This window comes from Ochotona curzoniae, unplaced genomic scaffold, assembly GCF_017591425.1.
Source record: "Ochotona curzoniae isolate NIBS_2020 unplaced genomic scaffold, NIBS_Ocur_1.0 scaffold_4683, whole genome shotgun sequence".
Classification (NCBI taxonomy): Eukaryota; Metazoa; Chordata; class Mammalia; order Lagomorpha; family Ochotonidae; genus Ochotona; species Ochotona curzoniae.
In genome coordinates, this window is record NW_024467121.1 from 6,210,912 (window position 1) to 6,228,400 (window position 17,489).

The 17,489-nt window shown below is 42.3% G+C and overlaps 1 protein-coding gene across 5 annotated transcripts in view; it reads left to right on the top strand.

Annotated features, from left to right (window-relative positions):
* MLLT10 (MLLT10 histone lysine methyltransferase DOT1L cofactor) overlaps positions 1–17,489 on the top strand; it is a 163,325-nt gene that overhangs the window by 24,713 nt on the left and 121,123 nt on the right. The window lies entirely within an intron of this gene.

A 17,489-nucleotide genomic window follows, 5' to 3' on the forward strand; every position in this document is an offset into this window, starting at 1 on the left:
AAGCCTCGGAACCCTCTGCTTACATGTGAGACCAGGAAGGGGCTCCTGAAACCTGGCTAGGATTAGCTCGGCTCTGGCTGTCACGGCCAGTTGGGGAGTGAACTAGTGGATGGAAGATCTTCCTCTCTGTCTCTCCTTCTCTGTATAACTGCCTTTTCAATAAACAAACAAACGAACAACAAACTTTTAAAAAAAATGAAGCAGTAGTATATTCACTTCTGGGGAAAGCTGGATTGAATTCCTCTCTCAAAGAAATATTTGTTCTCATTTGAAAGGCAGATTTTACAGAGAGAGGGGGTCTTGAACCAGTACCCACATGGGATGCTGGTGCTCCAGGCAGAGTGTCTGTTTGCTTCACCGCTGTATCTGCTTTACCACAGTGCCAGACACCAGCTTTTACACTTTAGGTGTGGTGCTATCTTGTGGTGGTTTTACCTGACAGTTCCTGGATTGTAGCTGGGAGTGAGATCCTTTTTGTGGATTTATGTAGATCATTAGGTTTTTCATACTTGTAACGTGTAATGGCTTCTGCTTGTTTGTGGTTTATCTTCTTTTTTTTTTTTTTTGCTTTAATGGTTTTAATGAAAACTAGTTAAATGTAGGCAAAGTTTTTCTTTTTAGTATTTTATTTGAATTGTTAAAATTTGAAATTTTTTATGTTTTTATACTAACAAAATCAGTTTTTTCTCATTTTACATATAGATGTGCAAACCACGTGGGTTTATTTTGTATATAGAGTGGAATGGGTAAACGTATGTATATACATTTTTAAATAGAAAAATCTTGTTAAGATTAATTTTAATTTACTTTTTATTTTTTATTTTGTTTACATAATTGAGAGGAAATGCATGCCCCTGTGGGCCTTCAGTTAGGGTGGGAGGGTGAAGGTATGGAGGAAGGTGGGTGGGACAAATGTTCCAATTTTTTTCCCTCCTGTTTCTGCAGGAGGGAGGGAAGAGGGGAAGGGGGATTACTCCTTGCTGTCAAACTCTGTCAGTAACTGGGGATGGGGGGCAGTCGTTTGATGTTCTCTCAAGCGACCCCAGTGTGGGGAAACATGTTCTGATGGTTTTACTTGAATGGTTTTGATAGTTCTGAGAGACTGTTGGCTTTGTTGCACCAGGGTTGAGAAAAGTTTCTGAGGTTTATTCACTGACAAAGTCCGCCTTAGTGCATCCCCAGGCCTAGTGTACCCTAGGAGAGCCCAGCCCAGCCCAGGCCAACCCAATCCAACTTGCCACAGGTAGGTCTTGACACACATTAGCAAGTACTATGGCCTAATTGGGGTGACCCTGAATAATTCCCTCCAGGCCTGTACCTTGTCTCAGTTTTCATATGTTCTAGCATGTACTGTTGCCTAGTTGGATTTGTCTTACATCTCATCTGGCTGTTGTGCACAACTATGGGTGCTAGAGCTTAGCTCAGTCTGACTTGCCCCCAGACTAGGCCCACACTACACCAGTGGCTGCTGCTGCCAGACCAGCCTGGCTCCCCCACATCTCTGGCTCTCATGCTCACCAGTAGGAGCTGCAGACTAGCAGAGGAATGCCCTCAGTTCCCCTACCAGGCCCACCCACAGTCCCTGATCTTGTGTGGGATTGATTTGGGTTGTGGCCAAGCCTGACAAGGTCTGTCCCCCGTCCTGGAACTCACTGGTGGCTATTGTGGTCTAGCCCGACTGTCCTGTACCCATTCTGGCTTTTGTCAGTGGATGTTACATCCTATCCCAGCCTGGTCTACTCCCAGACCCAGCTCTCATGTGACCTGGTGGGTGCTGTGTACTAGCCTGGCCTGTCACACTCATTCTGGCTCTTATAGCACCAGTGTGTGCTGGGGCCTAGCCCCAAACCCAGCCCATAAGCATTCAGGTTGTTGCAGCCTTTCCTGACCTGATCTGCCTCCAGCTCTGGTTGCTGCACTCACATGGGAGCTGCAGTATAACAGTGGAGTCCTCAGTTTGTTCCCAGGTCTGGATCTTGTTTTTGTTTTTTTTTTTAAAGATTTATTTTTATTATTTTTTCATTGGAAAGGCGGATATACAGAGGGGAGAGACAGAGAGGAAGATCTTCCGTCTGATGATTCACTCCCCAAGTGAGCGCAACGGGCCGATGCTATGCCGATCCGAAGCCAGGAGCCTCTTCTGGGTCTCCCACGTGGGTGCAGGTTCCCAAACCTTTGGGCCGTCCTCCACTGCTTTCCCGGGCCACAGGCAGGGAGCTGAAAGGGAAGCGGGGCTGCCGGGATTAGAACCGGCGCCCATATGGGATCCCGGGCGTGCAAGGCGAGGACCTTAACCACTTGCGCCACCGCGCCGGGCCCCTAGGTCTGGATCTTATATGTGCTGTCAGTATCATAATTTAAAAAATACTTAGGGCCCAGCACAGTATCATAGTGGCTAAGGTTCTCGCCGTGATCACATGTGGGTACCAGTTTGTGTCCTGGCAACCCCACTTTGCATCCAGCTCCCTGCTTGTGGCCTGGGAAAGCAGTTAAGGATGGCCCAATGCCTTGGGACCCTGCACCTGCATGGGAGACCCGGAAGAGGCTCCTGTCTTCTGATCAGCGCAGCTTCAGCCATTGTGAACACTTGGGGAGTGAATCATCAGACGGAAGATCTTCCTCTCTGTCTCTCCTCCCCTCTGTGTATCTGCTTTTCCAATGAAAAAATAATAAAAATAAATCTTTAAAAAAAAAATAAAAAAATACTTAAATTTTATGACTGTGGATATGAAATATTTCATACAATTAGCCCTCCCATCTTTTCTTTTAAAATTTTTAGGTGCTTTGTCCCCAACTCAATTATGCTGTTCTATAAAAATATCTTATTTTGTTTGGCTTTGCATTAATTGTATACATTTGGCAGGAATGCATCTCTTTACAGTTTTAAATCTTCCAGTCTGGTGCCAGCGCAATGGCTAATTGGCTAATCTGCTTGTAAGCTTTGGGAACCCAAATGGGTGCTGGTTTATGTCCCGGCTGCTCCACTTCCCATCCAGCTCTCTGTTTCTAATCTAGGAAGCAGTGGAAAATGGCCCAAACCTGTGACATCCTTTGCCTGTGTGGAAGACCTGGAGGAGGTTTGTGACTCCTAGTTTTGGATCAGCTGAGCTCTGGCCATGGCTGCCATCTAGGTAGTGAGGCCATGGAAGATCTGTCTGTCTCCTTCTCTGTAGGTCTGCCTTTCCAATAAAAATACATAAACTTACAAAACTCTTTCCATTACATGAATATGATGGTAATTTCTATAATTACTAGATTAGATTTTCCTTCTTTGTTATGATAAATATGAAATTTATCATTTTAACCATTTTTAGGTTTCAATTTAATGACATTAAGTACTTTTGCAATATTTTGTAACCATCACTAGTTTATTACCAAAAGTTTGTCATCATTCCATATAGAAATTCTGTATCCTTGGTGTAATAATTCTCAATTTTACCCTCCTCTCTCTCTCTGGTAATGTCTATTTTCCATCCCTAGAATTTACCTATTTTAAAGAACTCATATACGTGGAATTGTTCCTCTTTGTAGTTTATTTCACATGACAGTGTTTTCATCCAGGGATCTGCCTCTGATGTAGTGGTTAGGGGGCTGCTTGCTTCTGATTGTCCTATCCCATATCCAGGGACCTGAGTTTGAATCTTGACTCTGATTCTGGTTGCAGCTTCCTGTTAATGTCACCATGGGAAGCAACAGGTGATGGCTCAAGTATTTGGGCCCCTGACACCCAAGTGTGAGACCTAGATTGGTTGTAGGCTCTTAACATCTCCCTGGTCTTGTTCCAGCTATTTTTGGCATTTGAGGTGAGTGAAGAGGAATGGAAAATTTGTTTCTGTCTTTTTGTCTCTGTCTTTCAATAAGATGTAAATAAACATTTCTAAATTTGGGTCATGTCTTATTTTTTTTCCTCTTTATAACCGTAGTATATTCCATTAGATGTATACCCCTCATCTTGCTTACCTGTTTGTGGATGGAAGCTTGGACTGTTGGGAGTTTCAGAGTTATAGAGAGGGAGCAAGGGAGTGGCAGATACAGTGAGAGACAGAGAAAGATCGTCATCCACTTGTTCATTCCCCAAATAGTGGCCAGAGCTGGGCTGATTGAAAGCTGAGTCCAGCAACTTGTTCTAGATTTCCCATGTGGGTGCAGGGTCCAGCCAGTGTATTCCAGATCTCCCATGTGGGTGCAGGGTCCATTCTTTGGTGCTTTCCCAGGCCATTATTAGGGAGCTGGGTCAGAAGTGGAGCAGCCACAACGTACACCACTAGTTTCTGTTTTTATTTTTTGATAATAACCATGCTGCTTGGATTAAGTGTTGTCTCATTCAGATTTACATTTTCTTATTGATTGGTGATACTGAATCTTTTCATCTGCTTGTTGGTTTATTGTTGGTGAAATGTCTGTTGAAATCCCTTGTTGATTTTGTATATATATATTTTGATCTTTTAAGAGTTCTTCATCTAGTACTAGGTAATAGATTCTAGACCTTTATTAGATGCGTGTTTGTAAATATCTTCAAGCCTGTGGAATGTTTTTTCACTTCATTGACTATGTTAGAGTTCTTTAATACAAAAGGGTTTTTATTTTGAAATGAATTGTGAAATCTATTTCTGTTGTTGACTCTACTTTTGATACCATATCTAAGGAATCATTGCTTACCTCAATGCAGCAAAGATTCTCCCCTTTGTTTTCTTCTGTTGTAAGTTTTAGTTTATGTCTTTGCTCTGTTTTGAGTCCCATTTTTGTGTATGGTACAAGCTAAATGTTAAAGTTGATTGTTTTGGGGATTGTTGTAGCACAGATGGTTAAGCTCTGCCTGTGACTCTGGTATCCATATAGGTATCCCGTGTAGGTGCTAGTTAGAGTATTCGGCTTCTTGCTGAGGCACCTGGGAAAGCAGCGGAAGATGGTCCAAGTTCATGGGCACCTGTATCTATGTGGAGACCCAGATGGAGTTCTAGGCCCCTGTCTTAGCCTTGTACAGCTCCATCTGTTGCAGTCACTTGGGGAGTAAAGCAGTGGATGGATGAGCTCTCTGTGTCTGCCCTTCCCTCATTTTCCAGTAAATAGATCTTCCCAACTTAATTTCCTTTTTTTGCATGTGGATGCCATTTTTATAAATTCAATTATTGAAAAACCAGTTTTGGCTGTTGACACCCTTTTCAAAAATCATGTGCTTATCTAAGTGATTGATTTCTGGGCTATCTGTTCTGTTTCATTGTTTTTCATGTTTTTATATCAGTACACTCCTGTTGTAGTTACTGTAGCTTTGTGATGATGTTTTGGAACTAGGATGTGAGTCTTCCAAATTTCTGTCTGTCTCTCTCTTTTTAAGATTCTTTGACAATTTTGGGTTTGTTCAGATTCCAAATGAATTTTAAAACTGATTTTTATATTTTTCCCTAAAAGGAGTATTTATTTGTTTGCTTGCTTGTTTCCTTTACTATGTGACCACAGTGACAAAGGCTGAGGCAGGGCAAAACTTGGAGCCAGGAGCTTTGTTCAGGTTTCTGACTTGCATGGAGGAGGTATAGCAGATTAAATAGCTGCCTATCATGCTGACATCCTGTATGAGTGCTGCTTTGAGTCCTGGCTGCTCCGCTTCTGAGCCTGCTTTCTGCTAATGTGTCTGGCCCACATAATTTTGGCTCCTGCAACCCATGTCATGTGGGAGATGTAGATGCAATTCCCAGGTTCAGCCTGGCCTAGCCTCTGCTGTTCAGATTGTTGGGGAAATCTTTCAGCAAATGGAAGATCTCTTTTCTTCTGTAATTTTACCTTTCAACTAAATCCTTAAATCAAAAGAGTATCTGTTTAAGTCAAACCTAGATTCTCGTGCAGGTTTTAGAAATGTTATAGAGCTATGTAATATATACTCTTTCCTCACTGCTAAAAATTTGAAGAATTATAACTCAGTAACACTATCAGGATATTGATATTAATGCAATTAACATTCAGGATAATTTGTTCTCCATAGTGATCCTTGTTGGCTTAACATAATAGATATTTGCTTATTTGTTCCAGAGAAGTCTGGACTGGAGTACCTGTTAATATATGAGCTGCCACCTCTCCCTCCCCTATAGCATGTGAATGAAACATTTGGGCTGTGAAATGAAAGGCATGAATTGTAGCCTGTCTCTGTATTCTCACCTTGAATAAATTCTTACTCTGGGCCATAGCTTCTGTGTTGGTGAAGTCAAGAGGATTGAATTGGATGTTTCTTCACTTTCTGAGTATCCACGTGTATTGATCTCTATCAGAAGATTCTTATTGGGGAAATCTCTGTATGTGGTTTCTTAGACTGGACTTTATATGCAGTGCCTTTATGTGCAGAACACATCTTTCTGTGGGATGTGTGGAACGTTTCATCCATATTTACTGCTTTTTTTTTTTTTTTTTTTTTTTACTACATATAAGTTCCAGTTACCATCTACTGTAGTTTCATCACAGCTGGTAGGACTTCACTGTATTTCTTCCAGGGTAGGCTTAGTTCTTACACCCTTGCTCAACTTTCCCTGGTGGTGTTACTTCATCCTTTGCTTTTGAAGAATTGTTTGGCTGAATGTAGATTATTGGCTGACAGTTCTTTTGGCATGCAGGCTGTGTTAACCTGCTTCTAGCCTGTAAGTTTCTTTCTTCCCAGTATTAAATATGTAATTGTATGTTGTTGTCAGTATAAGTAAAAAAAATAATTACCCTTGTGAAATACAAGTTCGTGAAAATTCAGAGAGAGATGTCAAGGGCTGACAAAAGTAGAAGATCTAATATAATGTGTGAAAGGGAAGCTTCAATTTTGGTACACGCTTCAAATTTAGCTCTCTTGAATATTCACTGGTTCATGCAAAACTGTTTTGGAGATGAAAGATTTATTTGACTACAAAATAACTACAATTTCTAAGTAGGTTTGGATTTGAAGATACACTAGTTGGATTCATGTTGAGTGTTTTGCAAGTAGAATTGACCTTGGAGCCTAGTGTGATGCTGGAAGAAGGTGACGAGGTGGACACCAGAGCTGGGTGAACTCGCTGGCTCAGGGGCTGGGGTAGTGTGGTGAGTTCTCATGGCCAGATGACCAGGTTGCAGTTCTGAATTTTGTGTCTGAAGTTTCACTTTTTAAAAAATTCCTTAGATTTGATGATATGTAATTTCCACTGTTCTAGCTTTTTTGCTTTTTTTTTTTTTAAGATTATTTATTTTTATTGGAAACATGGATATACAGAGAGGAGACAGAGAGAAAGCTCTTCCATCCGCTGATTCACTCAAGTGGTCGCAATGGCCAGAGCTGTGCCAATTCTAAGCCAGGAGCCAGAGTTCTTCCTGGTCTCCCACATGGGTGCAGGGTCACAACGCTTTGGGCCGTCCTCAACTGCTTTCCCAGGCCACAAGCAGGGAGCTGGATGGGAGGCAGGGCCGTTGGGGTTAGAACCGGCACCCATATGGGATCCTGGCACATGCAAGGCGAGGACCTTAACCATCATGCTATCGCACCGGGCCCTTTTTTTGCTTTTAAAGTAAATGGACTGGGCCCGGCGGCGTGGCCTAGCGGCTAAAGATCCAGCAGTGAGCTGGATCTGAAGTCGAGTGGCCAAGATATGAATTGGTACCCATATGGGATGTTGGCACTGTGGGTGGAAGCTTAACTTACTGTGCCATAGAGTCAGCCCCATATGCCTAGTTTCTAAGTAATTGTCAGAGTGATTGTAGCATTGCGTATTGGTATCTGTGAGTTATCTAGTCTTTATATCCCTGCCAGCCTCTGCTGTTGTAACTGCTTTTTCTTGTAGTAATTTTGTAATTTTGTGGTTATACCTCATTGTGATTTCAGTTTCTTTGCATGAAGACTAAGAGATTGGCTTATTTATATTTCTATGTTCTCTGTTAATTATTTTCTAATTAGAGTTCTTTGAATTGTAGAGCTTGACTTTATTTTTTATTTTCATTTTATTTGTTTATCTTTTATTTATTTATTTAATTTTTTGGGTAAGTCAGATTTACAGAGAGCAGGTAAGACAGAAAGATCTTATGTCTTCTGGTTCATTCCCCAAATGGCCGCAATGGCTGGTGCTGATCTGATCTGAAGCTAGTAACCAAGAGTTTCTTCTGGGTCTGCATGTGGGTGCAGAGTCCTAAGGCTTTGGGCCATCCTTGCCTGCTTTCCCAGGCCACAAGCAGGGAGCTGGATGGCAAGTAGAGCAGTTGGGATACAAACTGGTGCTCATATGGAATTCCGGCACATGTAAGGTGAGAAGGTGAGGACTTTAGCCAGTAGGCTATCATGCTGTGACCATTTTCATTTTATTTGGAAGGCAGAGAGAGATAATGAGAAAGATCTGTTTTCTGGTTCACTCTCAAAATATACACAATGTGGGCTGTCGCTTTGACTTAGTGGGTTATGCTTCTTCCAGAAATGCCAGCAGTCCCATACAGTCACTGGTTGGTGTCCCAGTTGTTCATCCTGCTAGTGCGCCTACAAAAGCAGTGTAGCATGGCCCAGGTACTTGAGCCCTGGCACCCATGTAGAGTGCCAGAGGAAGTTCCTTGCTCCTGACTCTAGTTTGTCCCAGCTATGGCTTGTTGCTTCCTCTGGGGAGAACAGCTAGGATCTGGCAGGCTGAAGCCAGGAGCCCAAGACTCTGTTGAAGATTCCCAGAGAGGTGGCAGGGACTCAAGCACTTGAGCCCTTTACTGCTGCTTCCAGGGTTAACAGAAGCTGGATTGGAAACAGTGTAGTTGATGACTTCACTGATGTGCCAAGTGCTTGTACTTTCCATCAGCAGGAAACTAGATCCAGAGTAGAGTAGCCAGAACTTGAACCTTTGTTCTGATAAGGGACTCTGGTGTTGTGGGTTACAGTTAAACCCACTGTGCCACAATGTCGACTCTTGTATGTTTTAGTATTTACATATCTCATTAGCAGCATATGGAAATATATACAGCATATTTTTTAAGTTTTTTTTTTTTTAAGTCAGATTTATAGTGAAAAGGAGAGATGGAGAAAAAGATCTTGCATTTACTGGTTCACTCCCCAGGTGGTTGCAGTGGGCGAAGCTGAGTTGATCTGAAGCCAGGGCCCAGGAACAACTTCTGTGTTTCCCGCACGGGTGCAGGATTGCAAGGCTTTGGGCCATCCTTATTGCTTTCCCAGCCCGCAGGCAGGGAGCTAGATGGGAAGTGGAGCAGCGGGACATGAACTGGTGCTCACATGGAATCCCGGCATTTGCAAGGGGAAGATTACTCAATTGAGCCATTGCCCTGGGTCCTCATATCCTTAAATATGATTATGATATTAGGTAATACTTTTTGATAAAATGAGTTGGGACATGCATTTTCCTTTTGTGTTTTTTTGAAGAGACTACCCTTGAATTGACGCTAACTTTTAATGTGAAATCATCTGTACCTTCATATTTCTTTGGGATTTAAAAAATTACATAGTTATATTTTTTTAAAAAAGATTTATCTATTGTTATTGCAAAGCCAGATATACAGAGAGAAGAAGAGACAGAGAGGAAGCTCTTCCATCTGATGATTCATTCCCCAAGTGGTTGCAATGGCCAGAGCTGAGCTGATCTGAAGCTAGGAACCCGGAGCCTCTTCTGGGTCTCCCACACGGGTGCAGGGTCCCAAGCCTCTGGGCCATCCTTGACTGCTTTCCCAGGCCACAGGCAGGGAGCTGGATGGGAAGTTGGGCCATTGGTGGTATAACTGGTGTCCATTTGGGATCCTGGTGTATGAAAGACGAGGACTTTAGTTGCTAGGCCACTGCACTGGGCCCCATAGTTAAATTTAAGATAGTCACAGAGGTATTCATTCTTAAGAGTTTTGTATTTTGGTGAGGTGGAATAGTTTGTGTTCAAAGAAGGATATCCATTTTGCCTGAACTATCAAACATATGCATGGTTGTTCATAAGCATTCCTTCACTATCCTTTTGTTGTCTACACAATCTATTCTGATATTTTTGTTTTAAAGATTTATTTATTTATTGGAAAGTCAGATATACAGAGAGCAGGAGAGACAGGAAGATCTTCCGTCCAATGATTCACTCCCCAAGTGAGCGCAACAGCCGATGCTATGCCGATCCGAAGCCAGGAGCCTCTTCTGGGTCTCCCATGTGGGTGCAGGGTCCCAAAGCTTTGGGCCGTCCTTGACTGCTTTCCCGGGCCACAGGCAGGGAGCTGGAAGGGAAGTGGGGCTGCTGGGATTAGAACCGGCGCCCATATGGGATCCCGGGCGTGCAAGGTGAGGACCTTAACCACTTGCGCCACTGCGCCGGGCCCAGGCAGCTTTTTTTTTTTAAGATTTATTTTTTATTGGAAAGTCAGATTTACAGAGAGGAGGAGAGACAGAGGAAGATATTCCGTCCGATGATTCACTCCCCAAGTGGCCATAAATGGCTGGAGCTGAGCTGGATGGGAAGCCAGGATTAGAAGCAGCGCCCGTATTGGATCTCCGTGCGTGCAAGGTGAGAACTTGAGCCGCTCGGCTACTGTGCTGGGTCCACAGGCGGCTGCTTAAGCTTGTTATCCCTGCTTTGAAGAGTTTTTTTCTCTAAAGTTTTAGGCAGTTTAATCATGTGTATCCTGGTTTACCTTCGTTCAAATTTCTAGTGATTCGTGTTTGTTCAAAGAGTATTATGCTGTTAAGCATGAAGTTTCCTCAATTGAGAAAAATTGCAAAATATTCAGATTTTTTTTTTGCTGTATTTTTTTTTTTGTAGTTCTGAAAACAAGTATATTTGATCTCTTTGGAAAAAAATGTTTATTTTATTTGAAAAGCTGAGAGACAGAGATCTTCCATCCTCCGATCCACTTCCCAGCTGCCCATAGTAGCCGGAGCTGGGTCGTGCTGACATCAGTGAGCTTGGAGCTCAGTCTCGCATGAGAGTGGCAGAAACCCAAGTCCTTGGCGTCAGCTGCAGCTTCCTCGGGTACATTAGCAGGGCGCTAGAATCTGAAGTGGCCCTGTCCCCAGGCACTCTGCTATGGGAGGCAGGTGTCCAAAGTGGCCTCTTAAACTGTGTTCTAAATGTCCATCCTGTATTTGGTCTCTTGAAGTTATCTCAAAGCTAACCTCAGCATTTTCTTTTCTTTGGATAGAACTGAGCTTTTTTTTTTTTTTTTTCTTCTTTTGAAGCAATTTCTTTCTTAGTGGTGTGAATTAGTAGTTTTTTCCTTTTACATATATGTATTCTTTTGGAGTAGGTGGTGTTGACATCTCCTGTAAGTTCTGGGCTCTGTTACTGCTAATTCTTTCGGTGCTTCTGTCCCTGACCTTGGGCAGGCCCCGCACAGGCAAGTGCTGTGTTGTTGCTCAACCAAACATTGCTGGCTGAGCCTTGTAGATCTCTTCATGTCTTTCTCTCTCTCCAGCTCTCTACTCAATGCTGGTCTCACTTGTGAGCTCTAGCCACCTTGGCTTCCTTGGACTCCCAGCTCCGTTTCCTCAACTTGGGGAGATCACAGGCTCTTCCTGGGTTCCTTCCCTGTCCCACGGCCTGGAAACTCTCAAGGCAGTAAGCTGGACACATGTGTGACTCATGTCATTTGTTTCTTGTCTCCCAGCGATCACTGTCTTGTTAACTTTTTGCCTTGTTCAGTATCTTCAGTGCTGTTATTTCATTCATTTTGTTAGGTTTTTATTATTTCATGCAAGAGAGTTAAATATTTTTCTCTTTATTCAGTCCATCTTGAGTGGAAGTGGTGTCATTGTGGTTTTAATTTGCATTTTCATGATGTCCCGTGCTACCGAGCATGTGTAAATTTGTGTAGTGACTGTGTTTTCTCTTGTGAAGTATTTGTCCAAACCTTTAGCCCTTCCTTTTTTTTTTCCTCTTTTGCAACCTTTTCTCCCTTTTGTCTGTTTGAGTTGTAGGTTTTCATATATCCTGTTTGCTGCTTTTTTGATAAATGTTTTGTAAACACTTTTCCACAGATCTGTGTTGTTTACCAGTTTTATTTACTGTGTCTTTTGAAGAGAGAAATATTTACTCTAATTTATCAGTGTTTTCTTTTATAGTTATTGCTTACTGTGAGCTAAGACACTTTTGCCTAACCCTGAAGTCATGAAGGTAATTTCCTTTATTTTATTTCAAGTTTTTTGTTTTTACCAATTTATGTTTAGGTCTACAATGCATCTCAAATTATTTTTTATAGACTTCATATGTGTTTTTTTGGCCTGTGAATATCCAGTTTTTTTTAAAGGATTTATTTTTTTTTTTTATTTGCGAAGCAGATTGAGAGTGAGCGAGAACGAGCAAGTGAAAGTCTTCTGTTCACTGGTCACTCCATAAATGGCTGAAGCAGCCAAAATTGAGCTGATACTATGTCAGGAATCAGGGGCTTCTTTCAGGTGTCTGGAACCAAGGACCTGAGCCCTCCTTCCCTGCTCTCCCAGGTTGTAGACAGTTTGCTCGGAAATGGAGTTGGGACTTGAACTGGTTCCCATATGGAATGCTGGTTCTGCAGTTGCAGGATTAGCTTTCTGAGCCACGGAGCCAGTTCCTATCCAGTTGTTTCTGCACTGTTTGTTGGAAAGTCTCCTTCCTGGATTGCTTTCTTTGGACATCACATGTTGCATCACTAGGTTCTCTTTCAGGAATCTTTTTTTAATTTGTTGATTTCTTTCAAGATTTTTTTTTGTTTGTTTTTTTGAAAGGCAGATTTTACAGAGAAAGAAGGAGAAACAAAGATTTGCCATCTGCTGCTTCATTTCCCAAATGGCCTCAATGGCCAAAGCTGGGCAGGTTTGAGACTAGGAATCAAGAGCTTCATCCAGGTTTCCCTCATGAGTACAGCTCTTTAAAAAGGCTGGTGGAATTATGGTAGCAGTTGTTTTGAATCTATAGATTAATTCAAGGAGTATTAACATCCTAATGACTAGGCTTGGTTATCCAGTAACAGTGTATCTCCCATTTTATAGAGAAATATTTCCTAGCTTTCTATGCTTGATGTTTTTTTTTGTTTATTTGTTAAAGATTTATTTATTTTTTATTGGAATGTCAGATTTACAGAGAGAAGGAGAAACAGAAAGATCTTCCAACTGCTAGTTCACTCCCCAAGTAACCGTTATGGTTGGAGCTGAGCCAGTTTGAAGCCAGGATGCAGGAGCTTCTTCTGGGTCTCCCACATAGGTGTGAGGTCTGAAGGCATTCAGCCGTCCTCTACTGCTTTCCCAGGCCACAAGCAGCAAGCTGGAAGGGAAGTGGGGCAGCCAGAATGTGAACCGGTGCATGCAAGGCAAGGACTTTAGGCACTAGGTTACCATGCTGGGGCCTGTCTTTTGGGTTTTTAAAAAGGATTTATTTTAAAGGACTGGTGTTGTGGGGCAGTAGGTTAAGCTATGAGGCTGGCATCCTGTGTTAGTATCAGTTTGAGTCCCGGCTGCTTTGCTTCTGATCAAGCTCCCTGCTAATGTGCCTTGGAAAGCAGTGAAAGGTAATTTAAGGACTTATACCCTTTCCACTTCCGTCAAGACTTGAATGGAAGTTCCTAGTTTCTTCTTGGCCCAGATGACCAATGCAGCCATTTGTGGAATGAAAAGGTGTGTGCGTGTGCACGTGCGTGTACACACACACACACACACACACACACACACACACACTTTTTCCTCAAATGGTTACAACAGCCTGCTGAAGCCAGTTGCCTGTACTTCATCCAGGTTTCCCATAAAGTCTATTTTATGTTCCAAATGATTGGTGTTTATTCTATAACAGTAGAAGTGGAACAGCATATAAAATACAAGAAATTAAGAACTCTCAGTACATAGATGCAGGGGTTCCCCAAAGCCTTGGACCATCTTCGGCTCTGCTTTCCCAGGTAGGTTAGTGGACTGAGTGATCAAAAGTGGAGCAGCTGGGACTGTCAGCAGTGATGCTGGATGCCAGTGTCACAAATGACAACCTAACCTGTATACAATATTGGCATTGACAATTATGTTTTTTTTTTTTTTTCAGCTCTGGTTATACTCTGTATGATTACAGTTATTTTAATTCTATTGCTGTTTTGTGGCCTAGTTCATGGACTTTCATAATGTGTGCCATTTTTACTTGGAAAGGTGTATAATGGTTATAACATTGCTTAGATTATATCTTGTTTTTTTTTTTTTTTTTGTTAATTATGGTGATAGGGATGCCGAAGTAACTTGCAATGTTTAATGAGTTGTGTAGCCCTTTTCCATATGTTAATTTATCTTCCATGTATTTTGAAACTTTGTGCATGCATTTATGATTTTGTATCTTTTTCTTTCTTGATTCTCACATTTTTTGGCATTAGTGTGTAGTTACTCACCATCTTAGGCTTCCATTGTTATCCATTTAATTTTAGCTATTTGTGTTTTTATATAAAACATGTCTTATTGATGTATCATTTGTGTTTTATTTATATATTTTTGTTGTCTATTTAAAAATTATTTTTTTGAGGAAAGTCAGAGCTTTATCTTTTTTTTTTTAAAGATTTATTTATTTATTTATTTATTTTTTTTAAAGATTTATTTTTATTATTTTTTTATTGGAAAGGCGGATATACAGAGAGGAGAGACAGAGAGGAAGATCTTCCGTCCGATGATTCACTCCCCAAGTGAGCGCAACGGGCCGATACTATGCCGATCCGAAGCCGATCCGAAGCCAGGAGCCTCTTCTGGGTCTCCCACGCGGGTGCAGGTTCCCAAAGCTTTGGGCCGTCTTCGACTGCCTTCCCAGGCCACAGGCAGGGAGCTGGAAGGGAAGCGGGGCTGCCGGGATTAGAACCGGTGCCCCTATGGGATCCCGGGCGTGCAAGGCGAGGACCTTTAACCACTTGCGCCACCGCGCCGGGCCCCCAGAGCTTTATCTTAAAATACAGAAGCCATAATGTGACCTTCTACTCCACTTTTCACCCCATGATTTTAGAAATGTTTACCACTCTTGAAGACCCAGGAATTCTCATCATGATCTTTTGAAAACCATTGAACTGGGCAATTGTACCATTCTTTTAAACAGATAGTGTTACTCAGAGTTCATTTTACAGAGAAAGCAAAAAAAATGTACTCAAATTTTCACTAAGCTAACTTCTTTTCCCTGCTTCAGTTTCATTAACTTCTTTAACAGTTCCTGTGGTTCTCATTGCCTTACAATGTCCTTATCTTCGTATCATTTGCACGTCTCTTTGCTCAGATTGACTCTTTAGAAAGTTTCACCAGTCTTTCTGGATCTTAAAAACATTAAGTCTGCATTAAAAAAAAATGCTCATTTGAAAGGCAAAGAGACAGGAAGTCTTACAGAGAGGTTTAGATGTAGACTCACTCCCTAAATGTTTCCAGCTGTTGAAGTCAGACCTGGCTGATGGCAGTGGCCTGAAACTCAGCCTGTTCCTTCCTGTGGGTGGCAGGGATTCAGGGAGACATCGCCTGCTGCCTCTCAGGATGCACATGAGCAGGAAGCTTCAGGTGGAAGCAGAGCTGGGACTCCTACCTCAAGTCTGTGGCTAACCCTGGGCATTTAGCGTGCAAGGCAGACAGCTAAGGGGAAAAGAAAACTCAATAAAATTGAATCATCTGCTCAAATTAGGCAGTTAATCTATGACAGTGATCGCCTGATTAAAAAATTACATCAGCAGTGGACACTAACCTTAGTGGTTAAGAAACTGGTCAATATGCCCACATGTACCACTCCTGTCTGTGTCATACATTTCTAGGGGAGGGCTGTGTTAAAGATTGATTTATTTTGAAAGATTGAGTGCCAGAGAGAGAGAGAGAGAGATGCCTTCCATCCACTGATCCAGTCCCCCAAAGCCCAGGCTGCCTGGGCTGGGCCAGGCTGAGGCTGGGAACTACAAACTCCAGGCAGGTCTTCCGTGAGTGGTAGGGACACAAGGCTCTGAGCTGTCACCTGCTACTTGCCAGGAGCATAGCAGAGTGGCTGGGATTCAGAGCATCCTTCAGAGCAGCACCTTGAGATGAGGGGTCCCAAGCAGTGGCTTAACCTGCTGTAGCGCACTGTCCACTTCTGCCATGTTCCTTTAGTCAGGCTCTTAGGTCTAATATCTTAACATTTTATATAAGTGCATTGTTGTATTAAAGTCTGTCATTTTAGTGAGTTTTTGAATCTCATTTTAAAATTTCATTTTTAGTATATTTTGGAGATATTTTACTGATATATAACTCATACACTGTAATTCAATCTTTTAATGTATAAAAGTTGGCAATTTTTAGCCAAATACTTAATTATGTTACCATTATCACAGTCAGCTTTTGAACATTTTGACTAGCTTCAGATGGAAGGTCTTGTCCATGAACGCCCCATTTCCTTAATCCTCCAGCTCCTGGAAACCATCTATTCTACTTTTACTTGCTTATAGATTTGTCTATTTTGAACTTTTTGTATGAATAAAATCGTATGATGTGTTTTTTTAAAGTGGTTCTTCCCTTTAGTATAAAGATTATTTTTAAGATTTATTTTTATTTGAAGGGCAGTTGCACAGAGAGAAATAGATAACTTTACATCTGCTGGTTCACTCCTCAAATGGTTGCAGTGGCAGGAGCTGAGCTGATCCAAAGCCACCTTCCTTCTGGTCTCCCACATGGTGCAGGGCCCCTAGGATTTGAGCTATTCTCCACTGCTTTCCTAGGCCAGAAGTAGGGAGCTGGACTCAGAAGTGGAGTAGCTAGGATGTGAACTGGTGTCCATATGGGATGCTGACACTGCAGGCGGAAGCCAAGCCTACTCACCACAATTCTAGTTTCTTAAAATTTATTTATTTGAAAGGCAAAGTTACAGAGGAAGAGAGAGAGAAAGACAGGTGCATTAGTAGGAATCAAATTGGAAGTGGCACAATTTGGATGTAAACTCATAGTTGCTCCCATAGGGAATGTGGGCATTAAAAAGCAACAGAGGGCCCGGTGCGATAGCATAGTGGTTAAGGCCCTCGCCTTGTACACCTGGGATCCCATATGGGCGCCGGTTCTAATCCTGGCGGTCCTGCTTCCCATCCAGCTCCCTGCTTGTGATCTGGAAAAGCAGTCGAGGAAGGCCCAAAGCCTTGGGATCCTGCACACTGCGTGGGAGACCCGGAAGAGCTCTGGCTCCTGGCTTCGAATTGGCTAAGCTCCAGCTGTTGGCGGCCACTTGGGGAGTGAATCAGTGGATGGAGGATCTTCCTCTCTGTCTCTCCTCTCTGTATATCTGACTTTGTAATAAAAATAACTAACTTTTAAAAAATCTTAAAAAAAGGCAACAGATAGTGCTTGGCTTAAGATATATTTGTTAGTGATAACTTTAATCTTTTGAGATATTAATAAGTAGGCTATAATGTTTTTACATTGATCCTAGCAGCATGTGAAGATTCTATGGTCCAGTGTTACTAGGTTGTTGCTTGCAATACCGGCATCCCATGTGAGTACAGGTTGTAGTTCTAGCTTTTCCATTTCCAATCCAGCTCCCTGCTATTGAACCTGGAAAAAACAACAGAAGATGGTCCAAGTGCTTTGGCCCCTTGCCGCACATGTAGAAGACTGTAAG